The sequence below is a fragment of the Manis javanica genome, chromosome 2, assembly GCF_040802235.1.
Source record: "Manis javanica isolate MJ-LG chromosome 2, MJ_LKY, whole genome shotgun sequence".
NCBI lineage: Eukaryota > Metazoa > Chordata > Mammalia > Pholidota > Manidae > Manis > Manis javanica.
In genome coordinates this window covers 145,615,841-145,634,821 of record NC_133157.1, presented here as the reverse complement: position 1 = coordinate 145,634,821, position 18,981 = coordinate 145,615,841, and the positions used below count along the sequence as shown (strand labels likewise).

Sequence of the window (18,981 nt, the reverse complement as noted above, 5' to 3'; positions counted from 1 at the left end):
CTAGCTCCATCCATGTTGTTGCAAATGGTAGGATTTGTTTTCTTCTTATGGCTGAATAGTATTCCATTGTGTATATGTACCACATCCTTATCCATTCATCTACTGATGGACACATAGGTTGCCCATAGCTCCGCCATTGTAAACAGTGCTGCAATAAACATAGGGATGCATATGTCTTCTTGAAACTGTGAGCCTGTTTTCTTAGGATAAATTCCTAGAAGCGGCATTCCTGGGTCAAATGATATTTCTTTTTTTAGTTTTTTTGAGGAACCTCCATACTGCTTTCCACAATGGTTGAACTAATATACATTCCCACCAGTGGTGTAGGTGGGTTCCCCTTTTTCCACATCCTCACCAGCATTTGTTGTTTGTCTTTTGGCTGTTGGCCATCCTAACTGGTGTGAGGTGATATCCCATTGTGGTTTTAATTTGCATTTCTCTGATGATTGGGGATATGGAGCATCTTTTCATGTGCCTGCTGGTCATCTGAATTTCTTAAAAAATCACACTCCTAAAGCTGTGTAAATCCTGTCTAATCTTAACCCCAAGGAAAGGGCTGAGTTAGCAGAAGTACTGTCTGAGGATAGACAAGTATTTTGTGCAAGTATTATCAAGTGGTGCAAAAAAAAGTGCCATGTCTCTTCATTTAAAGATTTAAGATTTAAATATTTATTTACTTTGTAATCGATAGTTGCTGGAGTCCAGGGGTGTGTGTGAAACCCAAAAGGATGAGACGGTGTCGGTGCATGGAGAGACAGGACACAGAGTCAGATGGAAGTGATCTCTCGACAAAGTGTCAATGACAGCTTTATTTATACCATTTTGCACAAGGATATGATTATTTTTTATTGTTCTGTTGATTAATTGGTATGGGCAGTTCATTAATAGGTATAGGCAAGCTTTCTTCTTTCTAATCTATTCATGGTTGGTCAAGTGTTAGGTGATCATTTTCTGTTCCTTGACCAAAACTTTTCCTAGCAACATGTACTCTTTCATGTTTTACATTTCTATGCAACACAGTTTCTAAGTAGTGCATGTGACCATAGGAGTGTGCAGTATGTAGCAGTGACTATGGAGTCTATCAGCTCAGGGTGAAATACAGGTCACCTACTGCCACAGTTGGCTGTGATTCTTTCCCACAAAAATAATCTTAGAGGCTGTAATAAATTTATAATCAATCTAAAATCATAAACTCATATCTTCATTATACACCCTTTTATAGGGCACAGTAAGCAGCAAACTAAATTTCCCCTTCTTATCTACATTTCTCTTTCTTCTGTGTGGATACCAAAATCTCCCTGACATATAATATACAGGTCTCCATGACTCCACTACTGCAGGGTCTAAACAAGTTTTTACATGGTGAACAATGCAAGGGCATTCATGTCATAGAAACTGTTTCTGTTTTAACTACAAATCTTAAACTATAAACAATCAAGTCAAATATCATGTATCATTATTCATTTGATTTTTATACTTTATATGTGAATCTCACATTTTCTCCTTTACATTTCTAATAAAATGTTGATGTAGGTAGATGCAAGATATAGATGGAAAGCATGATTTAGTGCTGTAAGACGGCAAGTGTAGATGATCAGGTCTGTGCCTATAGACTAGGTATCAATCCAAGCCAGACAAGGGCAACAAAACATCCACGGGTGTAGACAATTTCTCTCAAAACTGGGGGGGGGGGGGGTGGTTCTAAGCCTCACCTCTGTTGGCCCCCATTTTCTCACCTGATGGCCCCCCTGCGACTGTGCCTGTCTTAGGTTGTTCCTCCCTTGAGGAATCTTACCCATCTCTGGCTAACCAGCCATCTTCCGGGGCCATACAGGGAGATGTAAAGCTGGTGACTGAGAGAGAAGTAATGTTCTTTGAAAATGTTAGCTTTTTACTTCTTTGCAGATTTATGCCCTGTGGCTTCCCGGCCCTGCACTTGTCTTGAGGTATCTTTACTTCTTGGAAAATTATGGTACTTGGTAATTTCACATATAAGGCATGAATTTTAGTAAATGGCTGTAATGACAAAGGAAGAAAAGTTGTACAAGTAGCAAATAGAAGAAAACATGAGAAGATGGATTAAGTGTCAGACAGGGTTATTCTATTCAGTAATCTCTCATAACTCTATTTCTCTAATTTTCCTATAAAACTCTTCATCACTAATTTCACTAGCATTGCAAATGAGGGAGGCATTCCCACTTAAGTGGAGATGGGGTAGTCAATGTTTGACTAACTAACTGCAGGTTTTGGTATTCTATGCCAAGATAGCCATCTGGCCCCTGCGTGTTCTATTCTTCAGGAGCACTGTCCTGAAAAGCTTTGGGGAAGTTTATGTTCTCCTCCTTTCCATGCTGCTTATCAAAGGTTAGCTTAGTCTTTGGCAAAAATGCGAGCAAAAGCAAAGCCAATAGTATAATGGAGAATAACAAAATCAAGGTGGTAATAGGGGGAGCCGGCTGCGAAGGCCCCTGCTTTGCAGGGGTCTTCCTCCAGCCTGAGCTTTGCTACACAGCTGAGTAGCATGGCTCCCGCCATATAGTGACAGAAGACCTGATAACTGACATCACTGAACATGTATGGTTATATCTCTAAGGCAGGAAGAAATGTGAAGGTTGACAAGATTGTTTAAGTTGCCTTTATACAATAAAGAATAACCAGATAAAAACACAGTGAAAAGAATGTTTATTTTTTCTAATGGGATTTTTTCTACTTTAGTTATCATCTCATTATTCTCTTCAACAAGTGGTCTATGCCTGACTTATCAAGACATACTTGCTAAGAACATCAGAATGCCTTATCCACATGAAAAAAAGAAAAAATGGATACCTATATAAGATCCATTTATGTACTTATTGCCAAAAGAATTATCATTACCCTCAAACCAATCTAGTTTTAAGATAAATTGGTAAGGGCAACTGATAAAACATCTCAAAAAAGTATTGTACTAAACTCACATTCTTTAATTTGGGTCTATGGCCTCCATATATCAATGACTCTTAAACTCATTTGCTATTACATCTCCCCTCAACCAGGATTCTGAAGTATAACTATCTAGGTCCTAGAAATAACCCTGAAGTAATTGAAATATCAAGTTAGCAAGAACTCTCCAGCAATTTTAGTTTGTGGGAAGGTCACAGTCTTTCACCCAAGTCACTGAACAGTTTTTCTTCTGAAACAAAGTAGATGAGGAGGTACAGTGAACAAACTGTAAAATTGGCTAGTAGTTCTGTCATATGGTCCCACATAACCTTACATTTTAAAAGTGACTTCACACTTTTAACCAACCAAATATAGTAGGGGAGTTACAGCTTTTAGTTCAAACTAGCTCTATAATCTTCACCAAATCACACAACTTTTTAAGGCTCTCAGTTCCTACATATAAAATGACCAGATCAGATTGATTCCTTAAAATTTGTTTCCAACCTAAAAATCTATTATTTCATTTCCCTCAGACTTTTTCAAATCCCTTTCAAAAGTGATTAGGGCACTAAAGAGTGAAAGAATATGTGCTTGTCTTTTTCTGACAGCCCGCACAGCAAAGATTTCTGAGCTCTTCCAGCATGTTCATGATTTCCCTTGTAGCATGATGATTCCTAAAAGTTTATGACACTGTCTGTGGTAACAGCTTCCTTTTTCTGCTAACATTCTCCCTTTAGACTCGTGGTCCCAAAGATATTCTGCTTAGTCAAGATGAGTCTCATAACCCATAAAAAGTGTTAAGATTTTGATTTGTCTATATACCTTTATGGGAAACATCAAGACTTCTGGAAAGTAGTTTTGTACAGCTGGACAATAGCACATAGGATCTCCAGTCACCACATTTACTGAAAAATGTGACAAACTTAGAGGAAAAAATATGAGTTTTAGGTTATCAGTTGACCTTTAAGTAAATTCTGAAGCTGAAATTAATGTTTCTATTTTAAATAGCTGTGAAAGAATTTTTACATTGTATAAAACAACTCCCCCAAAATCTATGCCTTCATCTTCAGCTAAATGTAGTTACGGATAAAGCTGTAAATGGAGTTACGGATAAACTTGGGAGGCCTGAAATAAAAAAGACTAGTCAATGAAAATGTAGAAAATATAAATAGTATAATGCCTATGAATTTGGGTTTTTAGCATGTTAGTGGTTAATCTGGGCTAAACCACCTCCCCAATTTACTCCTCTCGACCCCAAGTTGTTAATATCAAAACCAGTTCCTCTGGTAGAAAACATTTCCTTCTAGTCCAAACTTACTATCTGAACAAATATTTAAATACCTTGATTTCTATGATCTCCAAAGTCAAAAGTACTGGACTCTATGTAATACTTATTGAGTTTCAAATTAATATTTCTTTATTAAATCTGTTAAAACAGCAACAGTTTTAGTCACAAGACTATTGGTTCAGCAAAACAAGAAAAAAATGAATTAGTTCCAATTTCCCCCAATCCTTGTCTAAAGGGAGAAGGTTCTTCTCATAAGACATTGAATAGAGCCTTTCTTCTGAAACAAAGAGTATAGGGTACAGTGAACAAACGGTAAAGCTAACTACTTTGGTCATATGGTTCTCTGCAATGTTCTTACAGTTTAACAATTAGCAATTGTTGTTTGCAGCTTCTAATCGATTATAATCAGTAAAGACACAGTAGCTTCTGCCAGTAAAAGTCATGTGAGTCTAAGCATATTCCTAATTTTCAAACAGATTATCAGAACCTAATTCAGAAAGTTTAAAGGATAAAAGAAATTTCAAGAATTTTCCATTTTTATTAGTATAAAATTTAATTCCCATTAGGTATTAAGTACTTATTGAAGTATGTTTATATTTAAATATTTTATACTTCAGAATTGGTAAAGTTACCAGACTCACAAAAATTTACACAGAAAATATTTTAATACATACTATACACATACCTGAACAAATAAAAAAAATAATCTAATCTAGTCTACTGATAGGGGGAAAGCTAAATACTTCCAAATACAGTGCCTTAATTTGTCAAGTAATATTCCTGTAACAGTACTTGGATCAAATGGAGACTACAGATACCACCTACTCTACTCTATGTTAATGTATGGAAATCACCGGGCTGGCGAGGCTGCAGGGAAAATTATGAAGATGACAGCAAGTCCACCTACATTCACTTGCACTTTTTCCTCAGAAAGAACTGTCACCCCATCCCCCAATAAACCTCTATAATAAAGATAAATGTGGGGATTATGCCAAGTTGACCCCATGATTTGTTCTCCTCCTCAACACACATCTGATTTGACAAACATTTAGGTCTCCAAAGAGGGAGGTGAAAGTAAAATCATACTTGGGGTATTCATGGGCTCTGTGTCAAAGGTCCTTTAGCAGTATTGCAGCTGCTGCATACGAAGAGTAAAGTGGACAGAGCACAGAGAACGACAAAATGATGGTATATCTGCTCTAAAAGGCATCTTTGAAAATCATCTCCTCCAAACTTTTAATTATACAAACATATTTCATACCATATTTGATTAACTTGTGATTTCCTAAGAGCACTCACTCATTTGTGGGAAAGACACACATACATACACAAACAAAAGGACAAGCAGGCATAAGTATTCAACCACAAAATGATAATTTCCATAAATCAGGTACTTTAATCAGTGCTTTAAATCAATACAATAAATAGTGAAATTAGGTTTAATATAAACCTATAATAAATCACTGGGTTTTCATATTTTTCTGAAAGGAAATAAACCAGGACAGAAATTACAATGCTATTGAAATCTATGAAATTACACGAGAGCCTTTCCGAGCAAATGAAATATGAGATTCAGTAATCTTAAAAATGAACCAGGATTAATTGCTTAGGTTTACTGAAACATTCTGAAAGTGTAAGTATCAGTTACTGTTGAATTGAATTTTTACTTTTCTTCTGTCACACAATGTATGTAGAAAGAGAGCTCTCAAGAGCTTCTTGAAACAAAAGGATTCAAAAAGATACTTGGAGGAGAAGGAGGGTAAAAGGGTCAGCAAGGGAACAAATGAGGATCCACTGGGCAGTGGCTGAAGATTTAGAAGAGCACATGTATTCTGTTTTTACTATCCTTGGGATGTGTACCCAACCGTTTCCGAACACAGAGGTGGGCCATGCTGCTGCTACAGACACAAAATTCTCTCTACTACTATATAAAAAGAGTGAGGTAGGATTTTTGAAGGGGAAAATGTAACATTTAGAATTCATACCTTAAGTATGGCTGGAGTATCAGGCAAACTTATAAACTTTCATATTTATATTCTGAGTAGTTTTGAAGTCTTCCAAAAGGATAATCCATATCCAGGAGGGAAAAATAAATCATATTCAGCAAGCTCAGATTATTCCAGTCTTTTCAGCAAACCAGATCTAAGCCCAACCTATGTTAAAAACCTGGATTCAAAGAAATAGACATTCATCTATTCTATTTGTTGAATCCCTCCCTGCCTCTGACCCGCAGATAATGGAAGAGACTCGAGATATCGAAGATCTGAAAGGACAAACCAGGGGACTCGAGGCTTAACTGTGCAAGAGTGGTGCTGAGAGTGCACCTCTCATATTTATTGATCAAATGGTTGTTAACAACAACAAAATTCTGTATAGGGGACTCAATACACAATCATTAATCAACCCTAAACCTTAACTCTCAACAGTCTCCAATCTTCTGAAGTATAACGAACGAGTTCTTACATGGTGAACAATGCAAGGGCAGTCATATCATAGAATCTTTTGGTTTTGATCACGCATCATGAACTATAAACAATCAAGTCAGATATAATTATTCATTTGATTTTTATACTTGATTTATATGCAAATCCCACAACTATTCTCTATTGTTCCTCACCTATACATTTCCATGTAATAGCTCCCCACTTACTGAGGACTGCTCATAATCTTCCTCTCTACCTAAACTTTTATTTTAAACCCTAGGAATCTCTCAACATCTACGTATTGTCCCATTGAGCTTCAGCAATGAAATATCCTCTGTTCTACTCCAGTCCTAAAACTCGTCCCTTTGTCATCACCCAGAACAACTCCACCTCAAAAAGGTAGAATCCAACACTGCACTCTCTGACCATACTTCCTCCTCTTATCTCTCTTGCCTTCCATTTCTAGGACACCTCGTAGAGATCTCCAGTCCTAGAATCCCAGCTCCCTCTCCTAGACTCACTTCCTTCCCCCTACTAGCTCTGCCATTAAGTAGCATAAGTTACATCTTCCACACCTGTAAAATGGGATAATATGTACACTTCGTATCTACTCATTAACTGAACAAGTATTTGAGCCCATTCTTTATGCCAGGCACTGGGAATACACAAATAAAAAAATACCTCCTTGCCCTCATGGAATTTACATTCTACAATCTTCTGTGACAACTACAGTTGTTGCGAGGATTAAATAGGTTAATATTTATACAGAATAATACACAGAACATAATATGCAACATTTGCTACAATGGATCATCTAAACTGCTCTAAATCAATACCTTAGCTTCCCTACACATCATTTTTCACTGTACCAGCCTGGTAAAACCTCAGTCCTTAGATGAATGCTACCTCCTGATCTCCATCACTCATTTAGGCTACAGAGGGCAACTAAAGAAATCACAACTGTACCAACCTGTTTCATTAACAATGCATAGTTTCTCTTCTCACTTTGATCCAATAGTGATCACTCATTACTTCACTTGTCCTTGGTTAGCACTTTCTGTCCTTTGTGGGACTTCCCTTCCTCTGCTTGACTCTGAAACACTGATGGTCCCCAAGACGCTGTCTTCTGCTCTCTTTTTTCTCCTGAGCCCACATACACGCCCTATATGGTCCCATGGTTTCAGACACTGATTTTTCCAGCCCAGAGCCCGTCACATCCCACAGTATCAAATTCAAAAGGCCAACTGCCCTGTTAGACACCCTGCACTGGATATTTCACTACCATCTCAAACTCACAACATCCCAAACTGACTTCCTGAGCTTCTAAATTGATCCCTACAAATTCTCTCTTAGTTTGGTGTCATTACCTTCCATGCGGTCACCCCAGCTAGAACCCAGTTTGGAGTTAAGCTTGTTTACTTCTCCACTGACTACTTGCAAGCATCAAGTCCTACTGAATTTCTTACTTACCAACAACAAAGGTAAACAATCTGAAGTTTGTCCCTCTTCTCCATTTCTATGAACTGAGCCTCAATCTAAACCCTCATCAGCTCTCATTAAGTCCACTATCTTCCAAATGGCTTCCCTGCCTCAAATCTTTTTCCCTTCAAATTTATAATCCACAACAGCTACCAGAGTAATCTGTTAAACCTAACTACAATCAGATCAGGCTCCTGCTTAAAACTCTTTGATGGCTTCCCAAAACATAGAATCAGAGATGAAGTCTAAGTTCCTAAACATGGCATAAAGAACCCTCCACAATCTGCCTCCATACCTCTCCATCACTCTCTGCCCCTTATTTGCAATGTGCTTTTGCTCCTGTTCTCCTCTCGGTTGGTCCTCTGCTTCCATCCCCCTGTGCCCCTCACTTCGATTCTTACATACACATACACACACACCTTCTCTCTCTCTGATCCTTTAATGTTCAGTTTGGACATTATCTCTCCAGGTAATGCTTTCTTTGACCATTCTTTCCATTTCTCTATATTTTAGTGACTGTACTGTATTAACAGTATCTGTCTCTATGTCTCTATCCACCATTTGACCATGAGCTCCATATGTGCAAAACCAGTTTTTTCCACCATTGTATCCCTAGCAATTAGGAGTCCTACAACACATTAGGCAATCATTTAATGTTTGATACATTATACTATGGGGAGAGTGGGTGGGAAGGGAGGGAGGGAGAAGAGGAATAAGGGGCATTACGATACATTATACTATCTCATCTTCTACAAAGAATGTCATCGAGTACCAAATTGTAAAATTATACAAATCTGAAAATGAAAAGTAAGGTGATTTACTGTTCCTTTCGGAATGTTAACTGCTATTACTAAAACATTATCAGTGGGTCTTAAAGATTAGCTGCAGCTCCATCGACAAAAACCAAACATTAAATTGCTATAGTTTATCATACAAATGGTTTCCTGTGTGTACCAAAAGAATAAGTTAATAATTCATAAAATGAATCCCCCTGTTTTGACTTCTGAAAGAAAGATATGCTTGGTAGGGGAAGGGAGGAACAACTTGGAGACTTCAAGACACAGATAAAATAATGTAATCACCCGAGAGGACTCATTTGGCCCAATTTTGAAGTGGAAAAAGTTCAGATTCTTACGGTCCTCACACTAACACACACAAGTGAAATACATAGTAACACAGCAATTTTGCATTATTTTCAAAAATATAATCAAGAAATACTTATTTTCTGTGAAACACTTTATGAAGGTTATACCACAATATCTACCACAGTATACTTTACTCTCCTGTGCTGTTGAGATGGATTAATCCAGAACAACTTAAAATACCATATATTACATGACCTAGTCTCCCTAGCAGAGAAGTGGGTGGGACCTGTCATAATTACCCAGAATTCTTCGTTAACATCCCAAATTATCTGATGGTCAAAGCTGTAAACTGCTATACATTTATACATATTCTTAAAAAATAAATGTCTTTATTCAGCTGCAAGAGCTTTTCTTATTTAAAAGTAACATACATGAAATAAGCCAGGTGGAGAAAGACAAGCACCAAATGATTTCACTCATCTGTGGACCATAAGAAGAAAGCAAAAAAATGAAGGAACAAAACAGCAGCAGACTCACAGAACCCAAGAATGGACTAACAGTTACCAAAGGGAAAGGGACTGGGGAGAGTGGGTGGGAAGGGAGGGAGGGAGAAGAGGAATAAGGGGCATTACGATTAGCACACATAACGTAGGGTGGTGCATGAGGAAGGCAGCATAACACAGAGAAGACAACTAGTGACTCCATAACATCTTACTATGTTGACGGACAGTGACTGTAATGGGGTATGTGGTGGGGACTTGATAATGGGCAGAATCTAGTAGCCACAATGTTGCTCATGTAATTCTATATTAATGATACCAAAATTTTTAAGAAGTGCAAAAACAACCACAAAACAAACAAAACAAGTAACATACGTACTTATTAGTCTTACAAAAGAAAAACAGGCCACTCAAGTAAATTAAGGACGGAATACTGTCTCTTTGAAGGATCCCTGAAAGTAAATTAGGCCATATACATAGTTTCAGCTCTAAAGTAAAAATCAGTAACAGTCCTCTGTTTTGCCTGATAAAACCAAGTGCCACTGAAAGTTAAACTACTTGAAGTAGCTAATAAAACAACAGCTGAAATTATCTTACATTTATCATGAGCATACAGCTACAGGATAAAACCTCTCAAGAACCTCTAAAGTACAGGTTCTAAGTGGGAATAGGGTTAGGCGTTGACTCATACATAGAAAGACTTTCATGTAGTTGTAAAACTGTAGAATTTATATGGAAATTTCTGTAAGCTAACATCAGAGTCTCAAAAGAATGTGGTCCTCAGGGGATGAAGAACTGCTCTGAACGATCTAAGTCTTCTCTCTTTACCCCTGGTGCCTACTCTTAAATAGTACTACTACCTTCTTCATAAATCACTTAAAATTATCCAACATTCTCCTCACAGTCTATAGAATTTCCCCAAAGTGTCATGTCAACATCCCTGAATCAAAGATTGCTCTCCAAAACTTCTACTTGCTACTGTTAAACTTTGACTTTATTTTATGATTCTATCAATTCACCTTTGGAAAAAGAGGTCACTGTGACCATTTGTGCATTTATGATAAAGTAAACCATGAAATATTGCAGTTAGTAGCAATGACCTAGATGTACATACATGACCAGATCTCAAAGAATGCTGAGTGAACAAAGTAAAATATATAGCAAAATGGCAGCTTTGCAGATGCAAAACACACAAAAGAACTAGATAATTTTACAAGGACAGAGACATAACCAAGAACATATATAAAACACATTAGATGGGGTACAAGTGAGGATTGGGATGGGCAGAGTGAATGGCAGTTGAGAATGGGAAAAGTAAAAATTGTAATCCAAATAGGAATATGCCTATAAGCAATACTCTCTACAACTCAAATATTTTGTTAGTCACACCAACTACTAAATTTTTATACAATTTTGGCAAGTGGTTAGAAATACTTCTACCTGAAATGACTAAGCATTCTAAACATCTTGGTCTGAACTATGATAAATTTGAAAATTCATGGCATCCAGTTCTCAGCTGTTACAAACAGTCTAATAAGAGGAATACTGAGCTCCGAGTATGAAAAGCTATAACCTAGTACTTACTATATATACTAAGTAGTACTAGCACTTGAGCAGTCCTTTTATGTCTTCAATCTGTTTTCTTATCTGCAAAAATGGATTTGGTTTATTCTCCAAATTCTTACAGCTCCAAAATTATTTCATTAATTTTCTTAATCAATATTTATTAATATGCAATTACTTTCTCTCCTCCAACTATCCCCCCAGCAACCCCCACAAAAAAAAGAAGCAAAAAGCAAGAGTATCAAAAGAGGGCTAAAAAAGAAATGAAGGAATAGGAACTTAGTTCCTACAGGAAGCATTATCGGGACATCAGTTTTGACAAGAAACTTCAGTATGGTATGAGCATGTCTAGATTTTAACCTTGATGGAGGTTAAAAAACGAATGTTTATTACATCAGTAATAGCAACTTTATTACAAAACTAATTCCGACTTAGTTTTTTAGGGTGGAAAGGAGAAAAGATTAAAGAGAAACAGTGATTTTGTACAGCCTTTTCAAGATCTAAGGCAGAGTAAGTTTATCCTGAGCCCAAGTTAGCACCATCTATTCTTTGAAGAGTATCACTGTGCCCTGTCCCACACGTGACTATGACTCCTCCTCAAAGCCATGTGAAAGCCTCTTAAGCAGCTTCTAACTTGAAAGACCCTAAATTTGAGCTTATCTGTATCAGTTTTCAGATAAAAAGGGACGGACCTCTGAGGATGCCTTCCATATTAAAAATGTAAGATTCCAAGAGAATCATGAATTTTCTAATCAAAACTCTTCACACTGAGCATTTAACAAAAAACCCAAACATTCAATTAGAATGTAGACTGAATAGATATAAAGATCTTAGATTAGGAAAATTAGGATATATTGTCCATTGATGACCACGAATAGTAACTGAGCTATCTAAATAACAACAGTATCACATTTTACAAAAAGAAATTTGAAACTGGATTATTTAAGATATCTAAAAACCAAAATTGGAATAAACTTATCTGAAAATTTGAAATTAGAATACTTTAAAAGAGAAAGATCTTTGAACAGTCTTAGAATACAGCAATAAAAATAAGAAATTGACCTAATTCCCACGTTTATCTTCCATTCACATTTAATTTTAAGTATGGATGGGGAAAGAGGGAGGGGAGAGGGAATTAAGTGGTCACAAGCATCTGTAACTAGTAATTCCAGCACACATGTAGTTGGTACTGCAAAACAGACGTTGAAGCTTTTCCCACGCCTCCATACTCTACAGTCTCCTACCAATAGCTACAGTTCCTAACTGACACTCGGCCGGGACCCGCGCACACGCGCGCACGGACGAAACGCAGCCCGCAATCCGCCGCCACACGCCGCGCGCCCGCAGCCCCGGCAGGCCCAAGACGCGGGGCCGAGTGACAGCGACCACGACGGCCGGGGCCGCGGCGCGCGGCAAGCACTTTGCAGGGTCCGCGCCAGCACAAGTTACTTCCCCGGCTCCCGGGGGCCTCCGCGCTGAGGGAGGCTAACACGGACGGGGATGAGGAGACGAGGAGGCGCCGAGGGGCAGCAGAGTGGGGAAACGCGCGGAGAGAAGCAACAAGCCGCTCCACCCAGACCAGAAAACTGGCCGGCCGCGTCCCGGCCGCCCGCCCAGCGCCGGGGATGCGGCGGCGGCGGCGAACCGTCCCGGGGGTGAGGGGGCGGGCGGCAGCGGCGGCAGGAGCGGCCGGCGGGAGAGAAACCAGGTAAGAGACTTAACGGGTCAGGACGAGCGGAGGGGCCGCGGCGCGGGTCGGGCAGCTGCGGCGGCGGAGGCGGGCAGAGAGCGCTACGACCCACTTGGCCGTCCCGGCTCCGGCCGCCTCGCCCCCATGACCCCCGGGTCGCCCCGGCTGCCGGACTCCGCCGCTACCCGGTCCCTCCCGCTACTCACCGTTACTGCGCCGCGGGCTCGCCTGCAGTCTGCGCTCACACCTGGGGGAATCCGTCTGCTCCTCCTGCGGCCGCCCGAATGTTCGAGCCACTTCCTCCGCTTCTCTCCGCACCAACCCTGTCTAATGACACTCACGGCTTTACGGCACCACCTTCCTTACACCCAGAGCCGCTCGCTCTATGGCGGAACCTTGTTGCTAGGGAGAGGGTGGTTTGAACCAACCATAAAACATTACTGAGGAAGCGTGGATGGGGAGGGTGGGAGAAGGGAATTAAAGGGCAACACGATTAACACAACATAATGTAGTGAGGTCACGGGGAAGACAGCATAGCACAGAGAAGACAAGTAGTGACACTGCAGCATCTAACTACTCTGATGGACAGTGACTGTAAAGGGGTGTGTGTGTGTGTGTTGCGGGGACTTGATAACATGGGTGAATGTAGTAACCGCAATGTTGCTTATGTGAATCCTTCATAACATTGTTATTAATAACAAACATTTTTTTAATTCCTGAGAAAAATTAAAGAAGAATAAATGAAGAGAGGTGGCATGTTCAGGGATTCCAAAATTCAACTGAATTTCGGTTCTCCCTAGATCAGCTGTAGATTCAACATAATCCCCATCATAAGCCTGCAGCCTTTTTTATTATTATTATTCAGGTGTCACTGATATACACTCTTATGAAGGTTTCACATGAAAAACGTAGTTTCAACATTCACCCATACTATCAAGTCCTCCTCATACCCCATTGCAGTCACTGTCCATCAGTGTAGTAAGATGCCACAGTCACTACTTGTCTTCTCTGTGCTACACTGTCTTCCCCATGATCCCCCCACACCATGTGTACTAATCATAATACCCCTCAGTCCCCTTCTTCCTCCCCTGAGGTGTACCGGACCTCTGCTTCTTTCCATAGTTGTGACCATATCCAACAGGTTGGCGTGTCCGTTCAAGCTGCTGCCAAAGAACCCATCCATAACCATCTTCGGTTACATGAACATCTAGTTCACAGGGCCTTGGTGAGTCCATTACATTCAAGTTCTGTACGACCTTGACTGCCCACTTGGCAGCACTAAAAGCAGCTGCATGTGTCTCATCCCAGTCCCACCTGATGTCCTTCCGTACCAACTGGTATAAGGGCCTCAGAATTTGCACCAAGTGCTGGATAAACCCTTTCCAGTAGCCCAAAAGACCCCAAAACTCTTGTAATATTGCCACAGTTCTAACAAGATTCTATTGGGCTGCCCATTGAATTTTTCTTTCAGGTCCTGGAGACCTTCACAGGGCCTTGTGCACTTCTCCTTTCAGTCGTAGCCCATACTTTGCTCCATGCCCTTATTGTTTCAACCTCCCGCACATCTGCTAAAGTACAAGTAGCCTCACTTATGGGTTGCCCTAGGTGGGGGGCATTTCCTAGTTCATGTTGTATGTCAACTGAATCCTCAAAAGTATGACAATAGCACATTAACTGTGTTTATACTCAGGTTAAATAAAATTATTAGCCTGTGAAGTATAGCAGTTTTAGTTGCAAGTTTTATGCAGAATAGCCTAAAAAAGAAAGGAAAAGGCTTTTATTAGAACCTGTTGTGTTATTGATGAGAACGTAAGAGCGATGGGCCTGCCAATATTTCTGGAAAGCAGCAACTGTATTCTACAAAACATTGATGGGCTAAACAAGCTATTAATAACAGTTGCTTTTAACACTTTAAATGGTCAGGCTGTGTTGCCTAACCACAAGGACAAGTAGGTCATCACTCTCAAACATTATGCAATATAAGAAACATAAATGAGACCTCTGTGCAGAGAAAAAACCCACAGCTATGGCTCTAGAGTTCTTTTGCTATTCAACTTTAACAGAAAGCATCCCACTTAAAGTTATAAACATGTGTAACCCTTTTTTACTAAAAGATTTATCACCACTTATTTAATTATCTACCTAAGGCTGAACAAGGTATTATTAGTCCTACTGTCCAGCTCCAGCCCTAAAATACACAACCTAATATCTGGAACCAAAATTAAGAAAAAAATTGTCTCTTTGTTATTCTTACACTGTGAGATGAATAAATTTCTGCCCCCCTACAAACCTGCAGAGTGTCCATCTCTCTGGGTTTATGAACACCTAACCAATCATTCATAAGTTGCCGAACCACATTCAGTAAATACATGGGGAAATATCTAGATTTTTAATCAGATGAAGAAGGCCTTGTTCATTGGCCGCCTGTCTTTCAAGTCAATGACTTTCAATGCACTCTTCTTCCTGGTAGTCACTGGACTGCGAGCATTAACCTCACTTAGGATAAATTTTAAAAAAGAAAATCTAGAATCAGATATTTAAAAAATAAAAACAGAAATGGAAGGGAAAAGATTTCATAAATGAAGAATAAATGATTAGGAGTCCAAGGAAAATATATTTGAATGAAAATTTAATAAGAAATACTGAGTAAAACCAAGAAAACTGAAGGAATAAAAACAAAGTAGGTACAATAGCAAAGAGAGAGAGAGAAAGGAACTGAAACAGAAGATAAGCAAAGAAAGATTATACATATACCAGAATTTAAATATATAATTAGAATCCTTGAAGAAAACAAAACAATGGAACAGAACCAATACCACAATCCAAGAAAATTATTGCTAGAAATGAGAAAAGTTAAGTGTACATATGAAGAAACCTAGAAAAATTAGCCAGAAATGATCAACCTTGAGAATTATCCTAGTAAAACTCGAACAATGGAAAATATGTCAATGCTTCAAGGCAAAAAAATGAGGGTAAGAAAATAGCCTTGCACCAGAGATATCGAGAGCAGAATAATATTTTCAAGAAAGTCAAGGAAAAAAAAAACTGTAAGCCAAGGATTTTGCATCCAGTCAAGCTGTCATTCAAGGGGCCAGACTATAGAAAAACTTCTTAGAATGTGCAAGATCTGTGCCTGTACTGTACACCTGAGCCTTTCTTGAGGAATATACAGGTGGATGAGTTTTATGCAAATGGGAGATCAATGGGGAAATATCAGCAAAAGAACTAATGACAAATATCTAACATATTTAATTTTAGATTTGATGTGAAAACAAGATGACAGCATGAGTGGAAGAACAGTATATAAACATTGCATATTTAAAGTAGCAAGAATGAAAAAAGAATAAATGGGAAGAAAAGGAAAGTAAAATAGGATTGTTTCCTGTAATAAAGGTAACAACAGTGTCAAAGGATGTCAGTTAAAAGGTTATGTATGGGAGGGGAGGAGCCAAGATGGCAGCATGAGTAGGACAGAAGAAATCTCCTCCCAAAAACACATATATTTTTGAAAATACAAAAAATTCAACTATTCCTAAAAGAGAGACCAGAAGATACAGGACAACAGCCAGGCTACATCTACACATGTGAGAACTCAGCACCTCATGAAGGGAGTAAGATACAAGCTGCGGCCCGGCAGGACCTAAGTGCCCCTCACTCCAGCTCCCGGCAGGAGGAGAGGAGTTGGAGCAGGGAGGGAGAGGGAGTCCAGGGCTGCTAAATACCCAGCCCCAGCCATCCGCACCAGAGCGCAGACACACAGTGCGTAGGTTGCTGGATACTAGGGGAACAAGACAGTAAAACCTGCGAGCAGGTCCCCGCAGCTGGGGCACCTCAGAAAAAAGAAAAACGAATGCTTTTTGAAAGTCTTAAAGGGACAGGGACCTCACAGCTGGACGGCAGCATCCCAGCACAGTCAGACCAGCAGCTGGGAATCCCGGGGAACTCCAGGTGCCCTAACACCCTGGGCGGCAGCACAGCTCTTAGGCCCCTGATGGCGATAAACAGCCTTCTGACCATTCCTCTCTGGCGCGGCACCACCAGAGCGGAGCAGCAGCCTGAAGGCAGCCATGCCCACAGCAACCACAGAGCTTACTCAACAGTGGCCGGGAAAGAATCAGACCCCATCTGTATGCAGCTGCCCAGCACAAGCTGCTAAGGGTTGCCATTCTCCCAGGAAAGGAAGGCCAGGAGCAAGTGTAAAGGGACTCAGTTTTCCCAGCCCACACACGCACCAACTGCCTATGACAACCTCCATTGCCATGAAAAGGCAGAAGAATTTGATAGAGACCAGACTAACCCAGACATCCTCCCGTGAGAGGGAATCAGAGGAGATACACTAAGCCACTTTTCCTGAAAAAGTATTCAAAATAAAGGTCATAACCATGCTGATGGAGCAGCAGAGAAATATGCAAGAGTTAAGGAGGGAGAATACAGAAATAAAACAATCTCTGGAAGGACGTAAAAGCAGAATGGACAAGGTGCAAGAGGCCATTAATGGAATAGAAATCAGAGAACAGGAATGCAGACAAGCTGATGCAGACACAGATAAAAGGATCTCCAGGAATGAAAGAACATTAAGAGAACTTGGTGTCTCCAATCCAAATGGAACAATATCCACATTATAGGGGTACCAGAAGAAGAAGAGAGAGAAAAAGGGATAGAGAGTGTCTTTGAAGAAATTATTGCTGAAACTTCCCCAAACTGGGGGAAGAAATAGCGTCTCAGACCACAGAAGCACAAAGAACTCCCAACACAAGGGACCCAAGGATGACACCACCAAGACACATAATAATTAAAATGGCAAAAATCAAAGACAGGGACAGAGTATTAAAGGCAGCAAAAGAGAGAAAAAAGGTCACCTACAAAGGAACATCCATCAGGTTATCATCAGATTTAACAGAAACCTAACAGGACAGAAGAGAATGGCATACTCTAATGCAATGAAACAGAAGGGCCTTGAACAAAGGATACTGTGTACAGCACAATTTTCATTTAAATATGAAGGAGCAATTAAATAATCCACAGACAGGTAAAAGTTGAGGGAATTTGCCTCCCGCAAACTACCTCTACAAGGTATTTTAGAGGGACTGCTCTAGATGGAAGCACTCCTAAGGCTAAATAGATGTCACTACAGAAAATAAAATCACAGCAAACAAAGTGGAACAATCAAATACTAACTAAAGGCAAAAAATGAAATCAACTACTCACAAAAGCAGTGAAAGGAAACTTAAAACAGCACACACACACACACAAACAAACAAAAAAAAAAAACCACCTAACGTACAAAGAATGAAGGAGGAGGAATAAGGGAGACATACAAAAAGAGACTCAGAAATAAAGAATCATCAGATGGTGTTTATAATAGCTCAATAAGTGAGTGAAGTAAGACACTAAGATAGTAAAGAACTAACCTTGAACCTTTGGTAACCATGAACCTAAAGCCTGCAATGGCAAAAAGTACATATCTTTCAATAATCACCCTAAAGGTAAATGGTCTAAATGCACCAATCAAAAGACACAGAGTAAGAGAATGGATAAAAAAGCAAGACCCATCTATATGCTGCTTACAAGAGACTCACCTCAAATGCAAAGACATGCACAGACTAAAAGTCAAGGGATGGAAAAAGATATTTCATGTAAACAACATGGAGAAAAAAAACAGGTGTTGCAGTACTAGTATCAGAAAAAACAGACTTCAAACAAAGAAAGTCACAAGAGATAAAGAAGGACATTATATAATGATAAAGGTGTCAATCCAACAAGAGGATATAACCATTATAAATATATATGCACCCAATACAGGAGCAACAACATATGTGAAACAAATACTAACAGAATTAAAGGAGGAAATAGAATGCAATGCATTCATTTTAGGAGACTTCAACACACAACTCACTCCAAAGGACAGATCCAGCAGACTGAAAATAAGTAAGGACACAGAGGCACTAAACAACACACTAGAACAGATGGATCTAATAGACATCTATAGAACTCTATACCCAAAAGCAACAGGATGCACATTCTTCTCAAGTGC

The 18,981-nt window shown here is 39.5% G+C and overlaps 1 pseudogene; it reads left to right on the top strand.

Annotated features, from left to right (window-relative positions):
- The first annotated feature begins 8,002 nt into the window (after positions 1 to 8,002).
- LOC140845665 (uncharacterized) overlaps positions 8,003 to 18,981 on the top strand; it is a 66,893-nt pseudogene continuing 55,914 nt past the window's right edge.